Source organism: Camelus bactrianus, chromosome 4 (assembly GCF_048773025.1).
Source record: "Camelus bactrianus isolate YW-2024 breed Bactrian camel chromosome 4, ASM4877302v1, whole genome shotgun sequence".
Lineage (NCBI taxonomy): Eukaryota > Metazoa > Chordata > Mammalia > Artiodactyla > Camelidae > Camelus > Camelus bactrianus.
This window is the reverse complement of record NC_133542.1, coordinates 19,530,389-19,539,397: the sequence shown is the minus strand read 5'-3', so window position 1 is coordinate 19,539,397 and position 9,009 is coordinate 19,530,389.

Genomic DNA, 9,009 nt, shown 5'->3' with positions numbered 1-9,009 from the left:
TTTTTTTCTTTTTCAGAACACTTCCCTCTCTTCCTGTGGTCTATTTCCTGGTGCCTGTCCCTATTCTGACTGTGAACCAAGAAAACAACTGGTCAAAGATATTAAGTTTCTTTTAGGTGCGTAGCCATAAAACTTATCTAACGTGGAAGGCCCCGAGTTAAACTATGAGTTAAGGAAAGGTTAAAGTGGGCCTGCTGGGAAGTCGTAACAGTTTGATTTCCAGTCATTAGGGTAAAGCTAAAGAAAGGCTTTTGACAGGAGTCTGGCAAAAGGAAAGAAACTATAACGTAACAGCTAACAAGGGTCATGAGCCTGGAAGTGAGAAGAGGCTATTTTCACCATGATAAAGGGGCCACGCAATACTTCTTTTTTAATCCATTTTTAATGTTGACCAATGCAAACTTCAGAATTTATTAGTATGCCCAAATAGTCAATAATATTAAATGGAATCGATTTTAAGACAAGTTGCTGTCCAGAAATAAGCCCATGCACAGCAGATGGTCAATCAGTCTACGACAAAGGAGGCAAGAATACACAATGGAGAAAAGACAGTCTCTTCAATAAATGGTTCTGGGAAAACAGGACAGCCTGGTGTAAAACAATGAAATCAGAACATTCTCTGACACCATATACAAAAATAAACTCAAAATGGATTAAAGTTCTAAATGAAAGACCAGAAGCCATAAAATTCCTAGAGGAAAACATAGACAAAATGCTCTTTGACATAAATTGTAGCAATATTTTTTTTGGATCTGTCTCCTAAAGCAAAGGAAATAAAAACAAAAACAAACGAGACCTAATTAAACTTAAAAGTTTTTGCACAGCAAAGGAAACTATCGACAAAATGAAAAGATAATGTACAGAATGGGAGAAAATATTTGCAAAAGATATGACCGATAAGGGGTTAATACCCAATGTATATAACTAGCTCATACAAATCAACTTCAAAAAAAAAAAAACCCTGATTAAAAAATGGGCAAAAGATCCAAACAGACATTTTTTCCAAAGAAGACATGCAGATGGCCAACAGGCACACAAAAAGATGCTCAACAACGCTAATTGTCAAGGAAATGCAAATCAAAACCACAATGAGATATCACCTCACACCTGTCAGAATGGCTATCAGCAGAAAGAATACAAACAACAAATGTTGGCGAGGATGTGGAGAAAAGGAAACCCTCCTACACTGTTGATAGGAATGTAAATTGGTGCAGCCACTGTGGACAATAGTATGAAGGTTTCTCAAAAAACTAAAAATGGAACTACCATATGACCCAGCAATTACAATGAAAGAAACAAAAACACTAATTTGAAAAGATGCTTGCACCCCAATGTTTACAGTAGCACTATTTACAATTGCCAAGATATAGAGTCAACCTAAGTGTGTTCATCGTCATGTTGATCATCATCAACAGATGACTGGATAAAGATGTGGTATGTACATATATACACTGGAATACTACTCAGCCATAAAAAAGAATGAACTTTTGCCATTTGCAACATCATGGATGGACTTGGAGGACATTCGTCTAAGTGAAATAAAGTCAGACAGAGAAAAACAAATATGGTATGATATCACATACATGTGTTGAATCTAAAAATTGCAACAAACCAGTGAATATGACAAAAAAAGAAACAGATGCATAGATAGAACAAACTTGTAGTTACCAGTGGAGAGGGAAGAGGGGAGGGCAATATAGGGGTAGGGGATTAAGAGGTACAAACTATTATGTGTAAAATAAACTACAAAGATATATTATACAATACAGGGAATAGAGCCAATATTTTTAAATATCTATAAATGGAGTATAACCTTTAAAAATTATGAATCACTATATTATACACCTGTAACTTGTATAATATTGTACATCAATTATACCTCAACAAAGAGTTCCCCATCTTACCTAAAGCCAGTCTTCTTTACCTCTGCCTTAAATCTCCTCTCTCTTTCTCAAGGACCCCTCCCTGAGGAGCCCGTCAGTGGTTTAACCTTTCTTCCTACTGGATCCTTTCTGTTAGTATTTAAACATGCTCCAGACTTCCTCATTTTTATATGAAAACAATAAACTAAAACAATCATCACAGGAGTCCACTTCCCTCTGGTCCTTTCCCCTCCCCTTCTCTCCTCTAGAAAGGGCTGTCTACAGATACAGACTTGCCCTCCTCATCCCTTACTCATGCTCCACCCGTCAAATCTGATTCTACTCACTCCTCGCTCGAGCCAAGCCCTCCAAAGTACCACCTTATTTCCAAACCCAGTCATTACTCCCGGGGCCTTTATCCCCATGCACCATCTTCACAGCATCCATCCTCTCACTCATTTTTGTAATACTCTCTCCCTTGACTCCTTTGATACTCCTCCTCATGATTTGTCCTCTTCATCTCTTCTATGGGGCTTTGCTCTTTGTGTGTCAATTGATTTGATTCTGTGACTCCCACACCTAATCCTGAAACTCCCCCAGGTTACAGGAATCCTCTGAAGAAACCATTATGTCACCGCAGACAGGCAGAGGAGCCCATTCCAGTACACTAAGAAAGATCCCTAGACTGATTCATGGGGCTTGCTTTGTGCCCCTGACCTTGATAAGGACATACTGAGCCCTTCTTATCTTCCCTGTGACAGATGGGGCTCCAAGTATATGCCTCCAGAATTTAAATTACACAGTACAGACACCCGTTGGTATCTGTGGGGGACTAATTCCAGGACCTCCTGTAGATACCAAAATCCATGGATGCTCAAGTCCCTTATATGAAATGGTATAGAATTTGCATATAACCTACAGATACTCCCTCGTACACTTTAAATCATCTCTAGATTACTTATAATATCCAATACAATATAAAGGCTATGTCAATAATTGCCAGTGCATGGCAAATTCAAGTTTGGCTTTTTGGAACTTTCTGAAATTACTTATTTTCAATCCACATTTAGTTGAATCCATGGATGTGGAACCCACAGAGCTGGAGGGCTGACTGTACCCGTCTCCCTCTCTACTCTCTCATCTCCCAAACTACACTAAAGCTGAAGATAACATCTGTCACTGTTTCATATAAACTCTGGACAAAATATGAAAAGCAACTACCTGTGAGCACTAAAGAGCAACCAAGACAGGCAGATTCTGAAGTAGAACCAACAGGTGAAGAGGAGAATGGTACTGGGTGAGTCTGTGTAAGTTCCCTTTTTTTTTTTTCCCCAGCATTTCCAATCTGAAGGCAGGCTCCAATCTGTGCCAGGCAGGGCAGCTAAAATGTGAACAGAAAACCTTCCATCTTTCTTGACTGAAGAACCAGAGGACAAAGTTTGAGACAACCACAGATGCCGGAAAGTGAGGAAGGAATCCTGAAAAGGAGAGAACAGAGACAGGAAGGCTCAAATTCTGTTTATAAACTGGGCCCAAATCTCTGGCTGACCTCACATGCATGGGACAGACTTTAGGCAATCATGCTAAAGATAAAGAACTGAACTGAAATTTGAACTGACACCCAAGACACAGAGTTTGCATTTTAAGCCCAATCAACCTACTACCTGCTTGTAAAACAGAAAAAACACACAAAAAAAAACCTCTTCAGAGGAATGTAAAAAAATCCAGAGTCTCCACAACATAACATTAACAATGTACAGGATCAATCCAAAACTATTTGATGTACTTACAGAAAATGTGACCCAGTCTCAAGGAAAAAAAGAAGATAATCATGAAGACCAACCCCAAGCAGACCCAGATGTTGCAATTAGCAGACAGGGATTATAAAGCAGCTATTTTAACTATGCTCAGGTACAAAAAGGAAAACAAGGTCACAATGAATGAAAAGACAGGAAATCACAAGAGATGCAGAAAATATATATATAAAGAACCACATCCAAATTCTAAAACTGAAAAACAAAGTATCTGAAATAAAAGCATTCACTGGATCAGCTTAATAGCAGAATGGAGGCAGAGGAAGACTCAGTGAACTTGAAAATAGAGGAATAGAAGCTGTCCAATCTGAAGGACAGAGAGAAAAAGATTGGGGGAAAGAAATGAACGGTCTCAGGGACAAAAAAAATTGAAGAAATAATGGCCAAAATGTCCCCAACTTTAATTAAAGACACACATCAAAGGCTTTTAAATTATGCAGGCAAGTCTAGTACCGAGAACTTTTACTGAAGCAATTAATGTCTTCATTAATTTTCAGGCTCAGTCAATAGAAGTGAGAAAGTATCTCCAGTGGTATAGCTGTGAGTAGAGAAGTACGTATTTGAACATAAATTGTGTAAAATTCAGTAGGGAGGGAAAGACTCAAGCCTACTATCAACTTTCTTGCTTGCTTCTTGGCTTTTGGAGAGGATTCCAAATGCCCTTTCTCTTTTAGCTCTTCCTCCTACTTTATCAGTCTTGCCAATAAATGAAGAAATCTGTGCCCCCAACTTTCTGCCCTCTTCCCTGCAGCCAAACTCATCAAGTGTGAACCCTATTCCATCCTCCCCTTCTGCACCTCCATTTCATCCCACCCATGCCCTCGCTCCCTTTAGAATCCAGGTCTAACACCATCTTGACGACGTATCTCTCTCTTCTGAGGCTATCCACTTGGCCCATCATTAGGGAATCTCACTTAGCTAACAAAATAACGTCCCAAAAAGGGGCCCAAGTGTTTCACATAGTGACATGCCTGAGGGGAAATGAGGCTCGAAGTGTAAACCTCCTATTCATAAATTGATCTCAGGTCTATCCGAACCAAAGGCAGATCGTATGCGAGGGAATTACCAAGGGCTGCAAGAAACAACTCAATATCAAGGACGGCTGCAAAGCACAAGCATTCCCCTCCCAGCACCTGCTGTAAATCCCCAAGATTTACAGTCAGTAAGAGTTGTATGCAGCTGTAGTCATGCCTCATGCTGAGATGATAACCTTTCCAGAAACCAGGTGTTTTTTGTGTCTGGGCTTAATCACCAAACCCAGCCAAGCCCTGGGCCACATGACTTTTCCATGCGACAGGTGGCAACCCCATGTCCAATCTCAGAAACTAAGCTGAGTCCACCCTTAGATAGGGAAGTAGGTGGGACAGTCTGACAAGAGTTCTAAGGGCAGAAGGGTGGCCATCCACGCAGACACAGGGGTGGACAGACACAGGGCTGACCCATGCCGTTCCCCAGCACCCTCTGGTTGAGCACCCAGATGACAGCATCTCTACACTTCCTAATGGGGCACAGTTTGTTGTAAGTACACATATATGGACGAGAGTTTCTGCAGAGTTTAGAAGGTTCGCAAAAGATGGTTGGTAAAATCCTGATTTTTGTTAATTTATCTTACTTTTTTGAGCCCACTGGAGCTTTAAAAAAAAAAAAAAAAAAAGGCATCCTGAGAGACTGAGAACGAAACTATGGCCCTCTAGAAACTAGTGCCCAGCACAGCAGGCACAGAGCTGTGAAATGATGAAATTGAGGTACTGGGGAGAGAAGAAACAGCTTCTTATCATCTCCCTCCACCCTCTTTCTGGGGAAGGAAATGAAAGACAGAAGAGAAGGATTTCTGTTCTTTTTCTTTCCCATGGGTAACCTTAATGCTGCCACTTCTTTTTAAGGCCCTTATGATCATTAACAACTAGTTTTGGAAATTCTTTCAGTATCTGCATGCCTCCACTCTGGCCACATCTTAACATGAATGATTTTGTTATTCTGGCTCTGGCAGGGACAGAGGGCCCTTCCGGGTGATATGTTTATTGCTGTAAGTGACACAAGGCAAGGATAATTTAAGACAGGTCAAAGGGCAAGTTTTTGTTTTGCATAGCACCATTGGGAAGAGGGCGGGCATGCGGGGCTCTCCTGGGGCCTCAGCGCAGGGCATGGGGCAGGGCTCCTGCTCCAGAGAAAGGATGTGTCTCCATTCTCCAAAGCATCTGGGCAACAAACAAAAGCATCCCTCAACATCCAACCCTCAAAGTATCCAAATATTTCTAGGACAGGAAACATATTCCTAATATAACAGCACCTGAAGCCAACCTATGCTTTACCTTCCATAAGATGCTCTTGATTCCCTGTAAATTGGGTACAAAGAGATGTGAAGACCAGTATCTAGAAGCTGAATGTGAGATCTGCAAGCCACTCCTCAACATTGCTCTTCTTTTCTACCAATCACACGTCTCTTACACACAAGCGTAGTTCTTTTCATCAGCGTTGACCATGGCTTCTTAAAAGGAAAAGCAAGGCTCCGGAAAGGTCCACTTCTCTTGCTGTCATATTTAGACACTTAGAAACTAAGGATGCTGTTTCCTTGGTCAATCGAAGCCCAAACTTTAAAGTTCATATTGTTTAGTAAGTCACAGGTTGAAGAACAGGTTGTGTAGGTTACAACTTTTTCTCATGAAGCAGGACCCAGAAACCTCATGCTTACACCAAATCATTCAAGATAACTACTCAGTGTAAAAGTGGTCTGACTCAAGTCAAGAGTCAGACAAGACCCTCGACTCCCTCCCATTCTCAAGCTGCACCTGCCCAGAGGTTCCCACCAAGCCCAGGAATCCCTTGGCTTCATTCCTCCCCTTGTGGGTCTTTTCTGCCCCATAACCCAGACACAGGACTTCTTCCTTTGGATCTAGAAGACAGCAGCTTTTAGTAGAACACTCTATGTCTCCACTCACGTCCTCAACAGGGGATGTTTCCAGGCCTATCCTGGGGGAAACCTGGGGGCAGGATGAATTAGTGTTCTGCTTAGCCTGGGCCATCTGCAACCTTCACTAGAAAAGCACAAAATTATGAGAGAAAGGGGGAGCAACAGGGAGAAAATTTACCATGAAATGTGTGAGCGTTGTGCTGCAACAATTTCATCTCCACCTCACAGCAATTCTGCCCCGAAGGGAGGAGAAACATCAGAAGCAGAGAACAGGTCCATCTCTCGGGTCTCATCTGGGGACTAAGCTACACAACGTGAAATGCTGCCCGTCACTCTCAAAGATGTTTCTACTCCACTGAGTCACCAGACACAGGTCACCACCTGAAGGTCACTGAGTTGTCAACAGCAGATTCTGTCAGAGCCTTGTAGCATGCAGAACAATCCTGAGATTGGCCACGTTCCCCACCCTGTCAATACAGACACTGCTGCAGCCGTGACACCCTGAGACAGGGGATTCAGCCTCTGCACAGTCCTGGATCTATAGAACCAGAGTTTAAAAGTCAAGAGTAATTTAAAAGTAAATATTCTTTGTTCATATTCTTGAAGAACACTCAAGGGGATCCTAGTCCAAAATCTACAGTATGGTTCCAAAATCACTCAGGTTCTCTTTTACCACTACCAACATCACTACCACCACCCAAGCTGACCTGGAGCTTATGTGCAAAAGCCCAAAACTCCTTTTTCTGCAGCAGCCCCCTTTTGCTAGTTATTATTTCTCTTTATTACTTTACTTAACCTCCAGCTCTTGCATAGATCAATTTAATCTTGCCTTCCTCCCACACCCAAGCAAGAATCCATTCTCTTCAAGAGGGTGCGGGGAAAATTTAAACAGGCTAATAAATGCAGGACTTTTTTTCAGAGATAGAATAAATTAACATTAAGGCAGTAATAGTACATCTTGACAGTGCACATTACTGCAATATTATTGAACATTACCTTAATACTGTACATTACTCCATTCGTGTTGTACATTCATATATTCACACTGTTGCCCTCACCTCGACGTGGTCAGCCCTTCCATTGGCGTGCACCCTTTCTGGTACTCCAGCCTGGGCTTGAAGGACTCTCTGGGCAGGTAAGAGTGATAGAGAGGGTAGTTCTCGGTATATTCGGAGAGAAGACATGGTTTCTCTGTTTTATCATAAATCTTAGTAGGGATGTGTGGACAGTGATGTCGCCTATTAAAATAAAAAAAAAAGTTAGGTTAGTTAGCTTCTTGGGAAGAATACATCCAGTTTGCTACCTCCTCAAAATGTGACCCGGACTATAAAATCATGACTGCCTGCCCAGCATTGAAACAGGAATTTAACCCTTCCTTTTCTCTAATAAACTATGTGAATTGGCCAGAATTTTTTAAATAATTTGTAACTACAATTGGTTAACTGTCAAAATTCCCTGGATCATAAAATCACACCCAACCATGGCTGATGGGCAGCCATCACATACACCATGCTGCTTGTTTAAATACTGAAACACTTCCATTCCATAATAGGTGCATGGCTGTGGCCCCCAAGCCCTCAGAGCCAACCCAGTCCCTCCTCTGAGCCCTCCCTGCACCTCCCAATCACCCAGCAGTTAAGGGGTTAATACCTGACCTTACAGGGGGCTCCAAGGCTGTGCTCTAAGGCCAGGATACTATCTTTCCTCATTGGTTCCTGGGTCAATTCAGAATATGACTCTTGCACACAAGTAGCGTCACACATAGCAGAACCACTTCAGTGCTGAGAACACTACCCACCAGGGACCACATGAAGCCATTTCTACACTCAAAGTCTGGCTCCTTTAGTCTCTCACGTCTCACTTCAAATGCTGCCTCCGTAGACTTCCACTGATCATCCTTACGTAGAACAACCCCATCCCTGCTCCCCTCTCACAGTTTCTCTCATCACATGCATGCCTTTCCCATCTCTTATTGTCATCTGTAGTCAACACACTTGTTGCTGAGTTTATTGCCTGTGTCATCAATCAAGCTCGGAACCTTTTTCTATCTTGTTCACTGCTACGTTCCTGGTACCTCTCGTATCCCGCCTGCTCCATGGTAGGCATTCAAACATTTATTAAACGAATACTGAGTATATAAATGAATGCTTAATTAAACTTTACACCTCATTATGCAGGTAGATGATAAATAGATAATAATTTGAAATTGTAATTTATAGTGAGTTTCTATATTTTACAGTCATGAATACATGACCATATTATTCTATTTACAGGTGGATAAAGGGCAGCTGTTTGAGTTGTCAAAAATTAAGTAGTGTAGGGAGGGGAAAGGGCAGGGGAGGGATAAGAAGTTTAGGATAAACAGATTAACACACCACTATCTATGAAATAAACAAGTACCTACTGTATAGCACAGGGAACT